We start from the raw sequence: 15,248 nt of genomic DNA, 5'->3' as shown, positions 1-15,248 counted from the left end.
TGCCTGGTACAGTAGCACCAACTCACAGGACAAGAAAAAACTCCAGAAGGTTTTTTTTAAACTTGGCCTGTGTCAATCACAGGCACCAGACTTCACTCCATTAGGGACATCAACAGGAGGCAGTGACTTAAAAAAGCAGCCTCTATCCTCAAAGAGCCCCACCACCCAGGCCATGCCTCTTCACTCTGCTACCATACCTCTTCACCCATGCCTCTTCACCCTGGTACAGTAGCCTAAATACCGAGAAATCCTATCTTGTTCTACCGTGCAAGCATGGTGCGAACAACAAAGTTGACGACTCTTCTCCCATCAAGAAGCCAATATTTAGTATGGGATATACAAAGGCAATGTTTACTGGCAGAATAACACCAACAAGGTTGCAAACCCTGTCTGAACAGTTTCAACGAACATAAACAGACATCAAAGTGTGCTATGTGGTACGAAGGAGAAGTTCTATTAGTTGGTGCTCAGTTAATTTTAACTCACATGCACCAACAGGTGATTCAACCACCCACCTAAACACAAGTTGAGAGCAAGATACAAGACCAACAGCCTGTTCTTACCACAAGGCACTAGTGCAGTGGTTCTCAACCTTTTATCCCCACTCATATATCACCTTAATTATTCCCTTATTAACCACAGAGCTCCTACATGGCCAGGGATTAACCACCTCTACCCCTACACATATCCCCGGCATTTGCTGACGCCAGCTTGCTGATAAAACCAGTGGAAAAGAGACAGCAGAAAGTTACCCGTTTCCAGTTGAAGGTCGAACACTCCGATCTCCAGGGGTAAGTTGTGTTCAATGGAAAAGCAACTAGTGTCCCAGTGGAAATGGAACAAAGGGCTTCCTATCCCAAGATACTGCAGCCAATTAACTGGGATGCCAGTGGAAAGGGGCTAAAAACTCCCTGAAAGACAGAGTTGGTAGAGTCTTGCACTTCTCCCTCAGACAGTGTCAGAAACTATGTAATTTATTGGACTGGAAATATTCAAGTATTATCACTTCATCTCTCAACAGATACAAGAGGGGAAAAAATAGGCTGGGCACTGGAACACAAACCAAGAGCACACATCAAGAAGTTTTGCTTCGTGCATATTTACATGATTCATCTTCAAAAGCAATAAAACTTAAATCTATTTTGTGAAGGGCTTTCAAATCACCAATATTACAGGACTGTTGAATTATCTTTCATCTTCATTTCCTGTTTTAAATACCAGATTTTTATTTCTTAATTGATGGTACTTCATGCAGCTTCACACGCACTACATTCGTCACTGATAGTGTTCTCTGAAATTCTCCAGTCCCTCAATCTTTTTTTTAAATAAAATCCACACACCCTTCAGGCCATGTTCCAATGAAAGCAGCAGGAAATTAAATTGTACTGCCAAGTTCTGGCAGAGGCAAAGCAAACTTGCAAAGTTGGCTTGATTGTTTTTCCACATGCACAATGGAAAGACTCCTTCAATTTGACAGAAATAGAAATTGAGCTTCTTAAACAGAAAAATCAAAATTATAATCTTGTTGGACTAGGATTTGATCAGAAAAGTGTGCACAGATCATCCGAAAACAAGTCAGAGAAACCGCAAACTCTTAACTCCGAATGAAAAAAACGTATACGCAAGGGAAAAAAAAAATCTCACAATATGTAAAACTCTTTTTTATTTTCTCTTTTGACTCTCTTTTCACTCTATTGTCATTGGGGGAGTGGTAGGGATGGGGGGTTGAGGAAAAAAATGGAAAAAGTCACTATGTATATATACGTACAAAGTTTGTGTATATATTGTTAGAGATTGGTTATATTGTGACATATTAAATAAAAAAAATCTGTTTTTGTGTGTTCTTTGGGCTTTTCTTTCCCCTTCCTTTCTCTTTTTTCTTCCACCTCCCCTTCCTTTCTCTTTTTTCTTTCTCCTCTCCTTCCTTTCTCTTAAAAAAAACATTGATCTTATAGAGCAGTGGTTTTCAAACTGCCACCCTAAACGCACATTCCACCTTAAGTAATCCCTATGCCATAAGTGGTCCATGATTATTAAGGGATTGCTTAAGGTGGTATGCAAAGGGAAGATTGAGAACCACTGCTCTAGACTCAAATGTGACTGAAATTTTTTGCTTGAGAAAAATTGTCATTTGCCCATTTCCTTAGGAGTTATGAAACTGTGGACATAAAGCAGGGGTGTCAATCTCAAATTCACGGAGGGCCAAAATTAAAAACTTGGACTAAGTCGAGGGCCGAACTAAATATTTATTGAAAATTTTCAACAACATCTGCATGTTTTCTCTTCTTTCAACATATGTAATGTTAAACTTTAGGATATAACTTTAGGAGGATAATGTTACAGGTCAGGAGTAGGTAGCTCAAGTTCACCCTTTGCTTGACCTGAGGGAAACCTATTTGGTCCCTGTGGAGATGTAGTCAGCATTCACAGGCTGTGTCCATTTTGGCCTGCATCAGGACTCAGCATTTCCTGCACACTCCTCAGGCTCTAGGCCTCTATTCACCCTCAACCCACCATCCCTCTACCTGACCAGTCCTTTACCCAACCTCTACTCACCCCTCACTCCACTCGCTCTGCCTCTACCCACCCCATCCTATACACGCCCCTCTACTGCCTCTCCCCTCAACCTGTGCCTCCCTCTACCCGTCTCTCACCCTCTAATCACCCCTCCCCTACTCGCCCTGCCCCTCCCCTTTCACCTCTTCCCTATCCACCCCTCCTTCTACTCATCCCTCCCTCTAACTGCCCCTCGCACCACCATAACTTCCCCTGCCCATTACTCCCTGCCCTACACCCTCTGCCCACCCCTGCTTACCCTCCCACTCAGGCCCAGCGCGCTGCCGATCAGCCTTTGCGGAACAGCGGGGGCCGTGCGCAGCCTGCCATGTCCGTCGCGCCGACAGGAAATCACAGGTGCTCGCCAATCCGCCGCACCGCTCGACAGGTGGGAGAAGTGACTGGTTGTGCGGGGAGCCTTCCAACTGGCTTGCCGGCTGATGACATTGACAGACTTCTCGTGTTACAATTTTGTTTTCCCCGTTCTCAAAGTTTGTATGGTCAACCTGCAACACTCTTGCTCCCTCCGCATCCCGTGGATCTGATGCCCGGGTGTTGTTAGGATTCCCAGCAGAAGGTTTGTGGAACTTTACCATTCTGGATTCCTTTTTGAGAATATTCTGACCATCTTTTAAGGGGGGTGGTTTTAGGGGGGGAGGGGATAGTTAGGGGGTGGGGAAGGATGTGCAATGAAGGGGGAGAATGGTGGGGGTGACATTACCAAAAAACAGCATCGGCTCTCGCTGCAGGGCGGGCCACCTCTAATACATTTTTGAAATGATCTTGCGTGCCAAATATAATTATATCGCGGGCGAAATTTGGCCCGCGGGCCAGAGTTTGACATGTGTGTTCTAGATGGTCAGGAATTAATGATTGGAAATTATAGTGAAACTCATCCTTCTCGGTTGTTATTTTTGTAAACTCCAAATAAATATTAAAACATTTACCGTAATGGTTCTGACCTCCTTATTTGCAATGAGGATTCTGCAACCTAATTTTTTTTTAAAACAGCTACTGCATTCTGGGAAATTATTCACAAATTCCTGGAATGCTGTCTGTAAAAAGATCAGAACGGAAATGAGTGACTTGTTCCCATTCCAAAATTTTACCTGCAGCACCCCAAGACATTTTTGCAGACTGCCTGCAGTCTAAACTGAACTACAGGCAGTCCACAACAATGGTCTAATGAATACGATGAAATGATCAGCTCACAACATTGCAACGTGAGAGATTTAAATGTGCAGCAAGGAGACATTTACTTACCAGCAGCAGTCAACCACTATGTCAAATCAGTGGAGTGATGCTGGCATCAATAGGATCGATGGATGAAAAGCCATTTTGCTCTTTTGTCTTAAGGCTTTTTGGGATCCAGATGAATGATGTCACTGATGACATCGACGCAGTGATGCTGTGCGTCGCACGCAGTTATACGTCACAGGCAACATCGATCCACGTCCAGCCTACGTAAGTACAGCACCTACAGTTCTTTGTTTAAATGCATATCTCTACACAGGCCATTCTGTGTGAATGACCACCCTGGAAGACAAGCGTGAAAATTGACTACAAACAAAACCATTATTTATGTGTAAAAAAACATATAAGTGACTATTCAGCCAGCTTGATGACTGGAAGCATTCAGCTGGATGCTATTGAGCCTGGATACAATGTGCTCCAGTCCAATTTACAAATCAGAAAGCTCACTCCACAAAGCATGCTCCTGCTTAACCTTTGTGCTGCTTGGTCAAGATAAGCACTCTACCTGGCATTTACACTACTGCACTGAACACAACATTTAGTAGTCAATAGCATAACAGTACAGATATTAGGTCAAAACTTCTTCCTTATACATGGGTAATAATAAACATTCACAGAACAAGCAGAGTTTCAAAAAAAATATTGAAGATGATGAGAAATAAAATAAGGATAAAATCTGCTGAAAATAGTGAAGTCAGGCAGAATTTGTGGAGGGCAAAAACATGGTGAAATGTTTCAGCTTAATGACTTAAAACTCAGCAATTCTGATGAAAAGATGACAAGGTAAATTACAGCAATTTGTCCTACATTCAAAAGGAAGGTACCATGAAATAAATGTAGTCAGGAAGGGCTAAGCCACTTCTCCATTTTGGACCTTACGCCCCCAACTCTCCCTTCCTCCCTCAACACACATAATGAGATTAGATCGGGGTAAAAATCAGCATGCGTAAGAAACAAACAAGATCACATAATTGCACTGATTAGGGGCTTGTCATTTGGGGTTTCAGATGTTATTTCCGTATACATATTTACCCCACAACTCTGAAATACATCATCACTCCCACAGTGAAAGTTGTAATATTTACCCAGTTCTCTCTCAGAGTATGTTCAAAATCTATCCAAACATTGCAAAAATACTCAAGCTCCTCAGTGATAATTATATTGTTGCCCTCTCTGCCTAAATCTTGTTCATTATGGCCCAACAAGGGTTCCTTTGGAACCACACTCACTTGCCTTTTGGTATGTGCCACAAAATGTCAGCAATGCTGGAGAGTATTCACATACAAAGGCACTGGTTAATGTTTACTTCAAGCACACAAATGAGGATCTGCCAACATCAATAACTCACTAATATTATTACAATGCAACCAATAATGAAATCATGAGGTAAATATAAACTAATAACAGAAAATGATTTTATTTTAAATTTACACCACAAGTTTTTTTTTAAAAGTCAGGCCATTATGAAAGTTGCTTTGAGTAGAACAGACCAAGAAATTAGATCCACAGAAAAAACAAAATGCTGGAGAAACTCAGCAGATAAAAGTAAGGTTACACAACAAAGATAAAGATACATAACCAACATTTTTGGGTTGTGCAAAATGTGGGTAGGTGTCTGAACAAAATGCTGGAATGCAGCTTGTTTACATTCCCCTTTTTGTATACATATTTCTTCTATAGTTACCAATAAGTAGAAATTCTGCCTGACCCGCAGGATAAAAGAATCTAAGGGTTGAATGTGATGTCATGCATGTAATCTGACAATAAATTTGAACTCTGAACTTTGAAATGAAATGCCATAACAACACCACTATCATCCATGAAATTAGATCCCTGTTTGATTCACTGCCTTTTAAGGTTATAAGGAAGCAAAAAGTTGAAATACGAGGTGAAATAATCTAGACTGCCAGAACTCTTTCAAAATTATCAACCAAATGGAATTATAAAATGGATGATTTTTTTTGAAAATTTTAAAGATATAATATGATATAATATAAAAACATACATGAAAAAACCCTTATTCCCCTTACCCCCCATCCTCCCACCCCTTACTATCCCTCCCTCCCCCTGGAGCTTAATATACAGAAAGAAGGTTATTACAAAATACGAGTATGTAGTGTGGGTTGAATTACAATGCAAATAAAAATTACTTAACATTTAGCCTCATACATTTCAAATATGAAGTCCACATATTTTCAAAAAAAGTATAATTATTCCTCAAATTATATGTAATTTTCTATAAATACAAATATGATTGAATTTCATTATGTCACCTCTGTATACCTAGGTCTACATCACTTTTCCAAGTTGCCGTTAAACATTTCCTAGCTACTGCCAAACTTAAACGAATAAACACAACCCGAAATTTATCTAAACTTGTTGTTAATGGATTCATATATCCTAATAAGCACAGTCATGGATCCATAAACAAATCTATTTGAAATAAATCTCGCAAAAAATTAATAATCTTTTCCCAAAAAGGTTTAACTTTTGAGCATTCCCACACAGAATGTATAAAAGTACCTACCTGATCTCCACATCTAAAGCACAAATCAGAATCCCTAAAACCATACCTCTTTAACTTTTCCGGAGTTAAATATAACTGATGTAAAAAGTTATAATTAACTAAACTATAACGTACATTAACTAATTTTGTAAAACTATGTAGACGTATATCAGATCATACTTCAACAGGGATAACCATAGCTAACTCCTGTTCCCACTTATCTCTTACTCTCAACACTCCAGACTTCTTCATTTTTGATTGTAATAACAAATACATCTCTGAAACAATCCCTTTCTTTCCCTTATCCATAAGCAACATTTCAAACTTTGATTGCCTTGGTAATATCAAGTCTCGACCAAACTTATTAATTAAAAAATCCTGTATTTGATAATAAGCAAATAACGTTTTTTGAAATATTCCAAATTTCTCCCTAAGTCTATCAAATGAGAGAAATAAACCTGCCTCAAAACAATCTTAAATTAATACCAAACCTTTTATATCTCATTCCTTCAAATAAGGGTTGTGCATTGAGAAGGGAATCAATTGATTCTCTTAGAGCACACATGTCAAACTCTGGCCCGCGGGCCAAATTTGGCCCGCGATATAATTATATTTGGCCCGCAAGATCATTTCAAAAATGTATTAGAGGTGGCCCGCTGGCCGCCGCGCCAGTATAGCGCATGCACAGTAATACAACAAATCCCAGAATGCATCGGCGTCAGCCCACTAATCGCCCCCACCTCCTCTGTTTACGTTGCAGGGTCTCACCGTGGACTCTGGTTTTGGGGCCTGGCCGGGGAAGCCAAGGCCGCTTCCCAGCGCCCGGAACCGGAGGCCTCAGGCCTGACCTCGCCAGGACCTTTGCCCACTCCCCCTCCCTGCCACAGGCCGACCCGTGACTCACGGTGACGGGGCCGCTGATCCGCCGAGATGCCGCCCTGCAGCGAGAGCCGATGCCCCCGCACTGTCGTTGTCCAACCCGATCGCCCGCAAATCCCGCTCTCCCGCACACAGGCCTGAGTAAGGATTATGAACTTTAATCTCAGGATAAAACGATCTTCCAATAGTTTCATGTCACAGTGATCAATATATTCCTGGTTAAAAATGGTCCTGGAACTGGATACAAGCTCATTAGGCATAAAACTTGAAAAGTGAGTCAATCAAAGAATATTTGTACCAATGGAAAAAGGGCATGGCAAATAACCCTGCTAGAGTTCATGCCCACAATCAGTCACCCATTTGATTGTTTCAGGAGTCATGTTATTCTCCTAAATTCTCAATAGCCCTCAGATTTTACTATTCGACAGCACACTAGCAACATTTGACAAATCCTCTATAGAGAAATATTATTTATTGAATATTTTATTTCTCATTTGTTAATGCTTCTGGAAAGAGTTTATCCAAAACTATTATTAAACATTTATTTTAATAAGAAAAAGTTTAACATTACATATGTTGAAAGAAGAGAAAACATGCAGATGTTGTTGAAAATTTTCAATAAATATTTAGTTCGGCCCTCGACTTAGTCCAAGTTTTTAATTTTGGCACTCCGTGAATTTGAGTTTGACACCCCTGTCTTAGAGGGAAGGGTTTTTTTTTAAACCAGAGCTCGAGTTTGTTAGTGGGTTGGTTGTTAAAAATTTTTTTTTTAAGATAAAATGAGTAAATTAAATTTTGTGACTTTTAATGTTGAAGGGATGAATCATCCAATAAAGAGGAAGCAAGGTTTGGATTATATCAAGAAGATAAAAGTGGATAATCGCTTTCTTGCAAGAGATGCATTTGACCGAAAATGAACATTTGAAATTGAAGAGGGGTTGGGTCGGACATGTATTGGCATAATCTTTTAATTCAAAAGTGAGAGGAGTGGCGATTTTGATGCATAAGAGAGTATCTTTTATGTTGGATTCTGTTTTTGAAAGTGCTAGAAGAGTTTTGAAGGTGGATTGTAATTGTTTTCTGAAACATGGACTTTATTGAATTTATACACTCCGAATGAGGATGATGTACAATTTGTAACTGATACATTTTTTAAATTTGAGTCAGTCAAATGAGAATATAATGGTAGGTGGGGATTTTAACTGCTGCCTGGATCCATGACTGGATAAATCTCCAAAAATTGTCAAGAAAACACAAATGGCTAAAAGATTGGGAGACTTGAATTTGGTGGACATTTGGCGACGTATTCATCCGACTGAGAAATATTATTCATATTATTCTGCCCGACATGACTCATTTTATAGAATAGATTTCTTTTTAGTGTTGGCTCATCTACAGGGAAGAGTAGATCTGGTAGAATATAAAAGTAGAATATTACCAGACCATTCATTATTGTTGATATCCTGTGAGATTGCTGTAAAGGCTAAGAAGAATTACCGTTGGAGATTTAATGAAATGTTACTTAGACGACCTGAATTTGTTATGTTTTTAAAGGACCAGTTAAAACTTTTTTTGAAGATAAATGAGAGATCAGTGCAGAGTAAATTTACATTGTGGGAAGGATTGAAAGCATATTTGCGAGGTAAGATTATTAGTTATACAGCTAAAGTGAAAAAATAAGGAACTTCTTGAGTTGGCGAAAGAGATTGAAGAGTTAGAGAAAAAATTTCAACAGAGTGCAACAGAAGATAATAAGATACAGTTAGCTAATTTAAAACTTCGCTATAATACGAAACAAACTTATAATTATGAACAATTAATTTTGAGATCAAAGCAGCGGTATTATGAGTTAGGGGAAAGAGCACATAAAGTAATAGCATGGCAGTTGAAAATGGAACAAACTTCCAGAATAATTTATGCAGCACGATGAAATTTGGGTGTTACATAAACCACAGGAGATAAATGAGGAGTTTCATACTTTCTATCAGGAATTATATACATCTGAGGATAAGGTGGATGTTGAACAGATTGATACTTTTTGGTCTAGTTTGAATTTGGCTGTGTTGGAAGAGCAAGATGTAGTTCATTCACAGAGTTTGAATTGACAGAGGCATTACAAGCAATGCCGACGGGTAAATCACTTGGCGAAGATGGATATACGGTGGAATTTTATAAGGAATTTCATGATTTGTTGTTTCTAGTACACATGGATGTTTTGAGGCAGGCCACAGATACTGGACTATTTCCTGAATCATTCTCGAGAGCATTAATAATGGTTATACCAAAGGAAAATAGAGTTCCATTGAAAGTTGGTTCTTATAGGCCTATATTTTTATTTAATGTAGATTATAAGATTGTACCAAAAGTTTTGGCTAATATATTAGCTAATTTTTTTTTACTGAAATTAGTACATGGAGACCAAACAGGGTTTATTAAAAATAGATATTCAGTTCTTAATATTATTAAATTAATTACAACAATCATTGCGTCCAGACGGAAAGTTAATCAACCAATGATATTAGCACTGGATGCTGAGAAAGTTTTTGATCGTGTAGAGTAGAAATTTATATTTAAGTTTAAGTTTGGGCCATTTTTTATAGGTTGGATTAAGGTGTTATGTAAGAATCCTTCTGTACAGGTGGTGACAAATGGTCAGATTTCTCAAGCATTTAATTTGTGTAGATCAACTAGTCCATCGTCACCAGCCTGGTTTGCATTAGTAATAGAACCTTTAGCTCAAGTGATTAGACAGAATATGACAATTCAAGGTATTACAATTGGATAATATGAGTATAAAATTAACTTATTTGCAGATGACATATTGATATATTTATCTAAACCAAAGAGACGACCTTTACAAGAATAATTGGAATATTATGCGTCAATGTCAGGATATAAAGTAAATTGGGAGAAAAGTGAGATATTACCAATATCTGAAGAAGATTATTCAGATTGTAGGGAAAATACTAATTTTAAATGGTCTGAGAAAATTAAGTATTTAGGGATATTTATTGATAAGGAATTCAAGAATTTGTATAGTTTAAATTATTTACCTTTATTAAACAGCATTAAATCTGATTTGAATTGATGGAAAGATTTACCATTGACATTAATTGGCCGAGTAAACTGTGTTAAAATGAATATCTATCTACGTATTCAGTATTTGTTTCAATCAATTCCTTGTTTGGTACCGGAGAAATTTTTTAAAGAATTGAATAAGGCGGTACATCTTTTTTTATGGAAAGGTAAATTATCAAGAGTATCGATGCAAAAGTTGACGTGGTCATATGACTTTGGAGGTCTTTAATTACGACATTTTCAAAATTATTATTAGGCAGCACAATTGAAGTTTATTAGTAGATTGTTTGATATTGACCAACCACCAATGTAGGCATACGAGGAGATGGATCAGATACATGAAAAGTCATGACATATTTTATATATAAGTGGAATTCATTGCTTATGCAATCATATAAAGTACCAGTTGTCATGATAATGAATATGTATGAGATGTACCGGAAATCACGTGGTAGGAGAGAGAGATAAGAGCACAAGCAGGAGAACAAAGGAAACTGGAGAATAAAGACACTGAGTAGTTTACCTGATAAAACTTGCGTACGATGTTTTATTAACTTAACATTTTGGGCCACAAATGTGACATTGGCGACGAGGATGAAAGAAGCTTGAAGAAAATTAAAGACTAAACAAGATTACAGAGGATTACGGACAACTTCAAGGTGATAAGAATTTTCTCTTTGACTCAGTACTTTTGGGGCTGGAATATTTCCTCATGGCTGGGGCAGACGGTGACTTTCTAACACATAGTGGAATTGCTCATTTTGACCTAACGGGTGATGCAAGCACTATAAATTTGAAACGGAAGGCATGGCTGGAAGAATTTGAATCCTACGCCGACAGTCGTGGCCTATTTCTAGATACCGGTACAGTTGAACAAAAAGCGCAGAGGAGGGCGTTACTTCTTTTCACTGCAGGACCCGCAGTTCGGGAAACATTTAAGACACTTTTAAATACTGGAAGAAAGGATGAGTACCGGAAAGCGGTAGATGCATTAAATGCACACTATGTAGTGACACCGAATGCTACATTTCAACGCCATTTGTTTCGGAGAACGAGACAAGAAGATGGCCAGACAACTGCTCAGTACGTGACGAGACTACGCCAGCTAGCTGTTGGATGAAATTACATGCCAGCTGATTTGGACAGCCAATTATTGGATCAAGTCGTACAGCACTGCAGATCAGATAAACTCAGAAGATGTCTACTGGAAAGAGGGAGTGAGTTGGAACTCACCGATGCTTTAGCCATTGCTGCTGCATTAGAGGCTGTTGAAGGGCAATTTTATACCATGACCCTGAAAGACAACTAAAGCCAGCAAATTAAGAGGCTCTCACATCGCCATAACCAGCCAAGATATACGTCGACACAGGACGTGGAGTGTTATCGATGTGGAAACCGAGGTCACTTTGGAAAAGACCCATATTGCCCGGCCAAAGGCAAAGTTTGCAGAAAGTGTGGAGGTAAGGACCACTTTGCAAAGAAGTGCAAAAGCAAGTCCAATGCAGACCAGAAGAGGAAGAGTACAACTTCAAAAGGCAAAGCCTGGGGGAAAGGAAAGTATCCTGGAAAGAAAGATACCTTTCGCCAGATAGAAGGTGACGATGATGATACCCAGGAGGGACAGAGTTGTTACCAATTTGCGTTGAATGATGTACATCATGAGAAGGTCCCAGTGATCATTGGTGGAGTGACAGTTCAGGTCATTGTAGACTCAGGCAGTGACAGTAATGTGATTGATCGACATTTATGGGAGAAGTTGAAAAAGAAAAAGATCATCTGTACCTCAAAGAAGTGTTCCAAGAAACTGTATCCATACACAGCAACCAAGCCATTGCAGACTATTGGATGTTTTACTGCAACTGTTGAAGCTGGAGATAAGTACACCGAAGCAGAGTTTATGGTCATAGAAGAGAGGGGAGAACCATTGCTGAGTAGAAGCACAGCGCAAGACCTGGCAATACTTCATATTGGAGCTTGTGTCAATTCAATTCAGTCATACGAGGATATGAAGCAAGAATTCCCCGCAGTCTTCCAAGGAGTAGGAAAGCTGAAAGGTCGACAATTGAAGCTAGCGGTAGATGAAACGGTCAAACCCAAGGCACAACCAATGCGCCGAACTCCATTTGGACTTCATGGGAAAGTCGAAGCCAAAATTAAAGAATTGATCGAACAAGACATTATTGAACCGGTGGAACATTTGACACAATGAGTCAGTACCGTAGTGATTGTGCCCAAACCAAAGGGTGACATAAGACTATGTGTTGACATGAGAATGGCCAATGAAGCTATAATTAGAGAACGACACCCTATACCAACAGTGGAGGAAATACTTCAAGAACTAACTACCAGCAAGGTATTCTCAAAAATTGATCTGAAATGGGGCTATCATCAATTAGAGCTGGATCCAGGTTCCCGAGTTGTAACAACATTTGTGACTCACTGTGGATTGTATCGTTACAAGAGACTATCATTTGGAATTAATGCAGCTTCGGAGATCTACCAGTATGAAATCCATCGAGTGATTCAAGGCATTCCTGGAGTTGCCAACATTTCTGACGACATCATAGTCCATGCACCAACGAAGGAAGAGCATGACAAACGGTTGAGGCGTGTACTATCTAGACTACAGAAGGCAGGCCTTACCATGAAAGTTCGGTGTGTCAGAAATGGACTTCATGGGACACAGACTTACACAGGAAGGACTAAACCCTGCAGAGGCCAAGGTGAAAGCTATTGCAGAGGCACGTGCACCTCAGAACGCAACAGAGGTGAGGAGTTTCCTGGGATTGGTCAATTTTTTTGCAAAGTTCATTCCTAATTTCGCTACAGTGGCAGAACCACTAAGGAAACTAACCAGGAAAGGTGTACCATTTCATTTTGGATCTGAGCAGAAGAAAGCGTTCACAGCACTGAAGCAAAGCCTGACAGATGCAAAAACTCTTGGATATTACAATCCGGCGGCATCAACCAAAGTCATAGCGGATGCCAGCCCAGTTGGTTTAGGAGCCGTGTTGGTCCAGATGCATGATGGAGGACCAAGAATCATTGCCTATGCCAGCAGATCATTATCAGATGTGGAAAGAAGATACTCTCAGACAGAGAAAGAAGCACTCGGACTTGTATGGGCCTGTGAGAGGTTCCATGCATATTTATACGGCATTGAATTTGAACTCATCACAGATCATAAGCCATTAGAGGTGATCTATGCACCTAGATCCAAACCATGTGCCAGATAGAGAGATGGGTACTCAGACTACAACCCTACAAATATAAAGTAATCCACATTGCAGGGAAAACAAACATTGCTGATCCGCTGTCCAGATTGGTGAAGGATGGATGTCCACAATCCAAGTCAGAATTGGGAACAGAAACAGAGAGCTTTGTACGCTTCGTAGCTATTCAGTCGACACCGAAAGCTGTGACTACGAAGGAAGTCGAGAGAGAATCCGAACGTGATCCAGAACTCATGGAAGTAAGAGAATGCATACAGAGTGGACAATGGGACAAGTGTACTCACAAGGCTTACATTCCCATTAGAGACGAACTTTGTTGCATCGGACAGTGTGTATTAAGAGGTTGCAGATTGGTGATACCGCAAAGATTGAGACCGAAGATCGTATCCTTAGCGCATGAAGGACACCTAGGTATTGTTGGTACCAAGCAAAACCTCAGGACCAAGGTATGGTGGCCAGGTTGTGATAAGGACGCAGAGAAATTTGTTAAAACTTGTCACGGATGTCAAATCACAAGTAGGAGTAATCCGCCAGAACCGATCCGGAGTACGCAACTCCCGACAGGACCATGGATCGACGTAGCTGTTGATTTTCTTGGACCTTTACTGACGGGTGAATCAATTATGGTAGTGATAGATTACTACAGCAGATACTATGAGTACGTGGTGTTGAAGTCCACAACCACTGAAAAAACAATACAAGCATTAGCAGAGATATTCGCAAGATATGGATTACCTGTCACATTATACTCTGACAATGGTCCACAATTCATTTCAGAGACATTTGCGGAATACATGAGGACCACAGGTATCCACCATCATAAAGTAACTCCGAAATGGCCGCAAGCCAAAGGAGAAGTAGAGAGACAAAATCAGTCCATTGAAAAACGACTGAGGATTGCACACGCAGAAGGACAAAATTGGCGAGAAGCATTGCTATCTTATGTGGCTGTCTATCGAGCAACGCCTCATGCAACCACTGGGAAAAGTCCTGCTGAAGCATTTTTTGGGAGAAAAATCCGCACAAAAATGCCAGAAATAAAGGAAATCCGAGACGACCAGGAGATGAGGGACCACGATGCTGAAAAGAAAGGTGCAGCAAAGCTGTACACAGATTCGAAACGTGGAGCCAAGTACTCAGACATCATGCCAGGAGATAATGTTCTAGTGAGGCATGAAACTGGTGGTAAGCTAGACACACCTTATTACCATCAACCCTATACTGTCGTATCCAGAAGTGGCAGTATGGTGACAGTCAAGTCTCCGACTGGAGTCCTGTATAAGAGAAATGTATCAGGTGTAAAAAGGTACCAGTCCAGAGATACATCGAGCGAAGAGGTTGAAAGGTCAATATGAGATGCTGAAACTGAGAGACCTGATGATGTTCCAGAGGCAGTTACCAGCACTCCTGATGAAGTGACTAGAGCGCCAGAAACACCCGAAGCCGTGGCGAGCAGTATTTACGACGCTGAGAGTGAACAACCGAGAAGCGACGACAATATCGCAGGCAGGCCGAAACGAAACCGGAAAGTGCCCAACCGATACGAAGACTTTGTGCCATAGTTTTAATAAGACCTTTGGGACAGTATTTTAATCTTATATCATAAAGTGCATGTATGAGTGCTGTAGGCAGTAAATTTTATGTAGTTGAGTTATAGTATTACCATTAGTTATGATGTTTGTAGGTTTCCAAGGGATATTGGTAAGTGAAGGTAAAGTTTATTTCTGATTAAAGGAGGGATG

The 15,248-nt window shown here is 40.0% G+C and overlaps 1 protein-coding gene across 3 annotated transcripts in view; it reads right to left on the bottom strand.

Annotated features, from left to right (window-relative positions):
• Positions 1-15,248, bottom strand: part of slc31a1 (solute carrier family 31 member 1) — a 122,593-nt gene that overhangs the window by 71,252 nt on the left and 36,093 nt on the right. The window contains exon 1 of one of the 3 annotated variants that reach the window (XM_069933880.1): positions 7,221-7,332. The exons of 1 other annotated variant lie outside the window; for it this stretch is intronic. The gene's annotated coding sequence lies outside the window, so the exon portion shown is untranslated. Of the gene's footprint in view, positions 1-3,819; positions 3,977-7,220; positions 7,333-15,248 lie in introns of those variants that run through there. One more of the 3 variants, XM_069933890.1, reaches the window with a different exon arrangement.

Source organism: Narcine bancroftii, chromosome 1 (genome assembly GCF_036971445.1).
Source record: "Narcine bancroftii isolate sNarBan1 chromosome 1, sNarBan1.hap1, whole genome shotgun sequence".
In the NCBI taxonomy this organism is placed as follows: Eukaryota; Metazoa; Chordata; class Chondrichthyes; order Torpediniformes; family Narcinidae; genus Narcine; species Narcine bancroftii.
The sequence above is the reverse complement of the archived record's forward strand: the minus strand, read 5'-3'. Positions and strand labels throughout refer to the sequence as shown.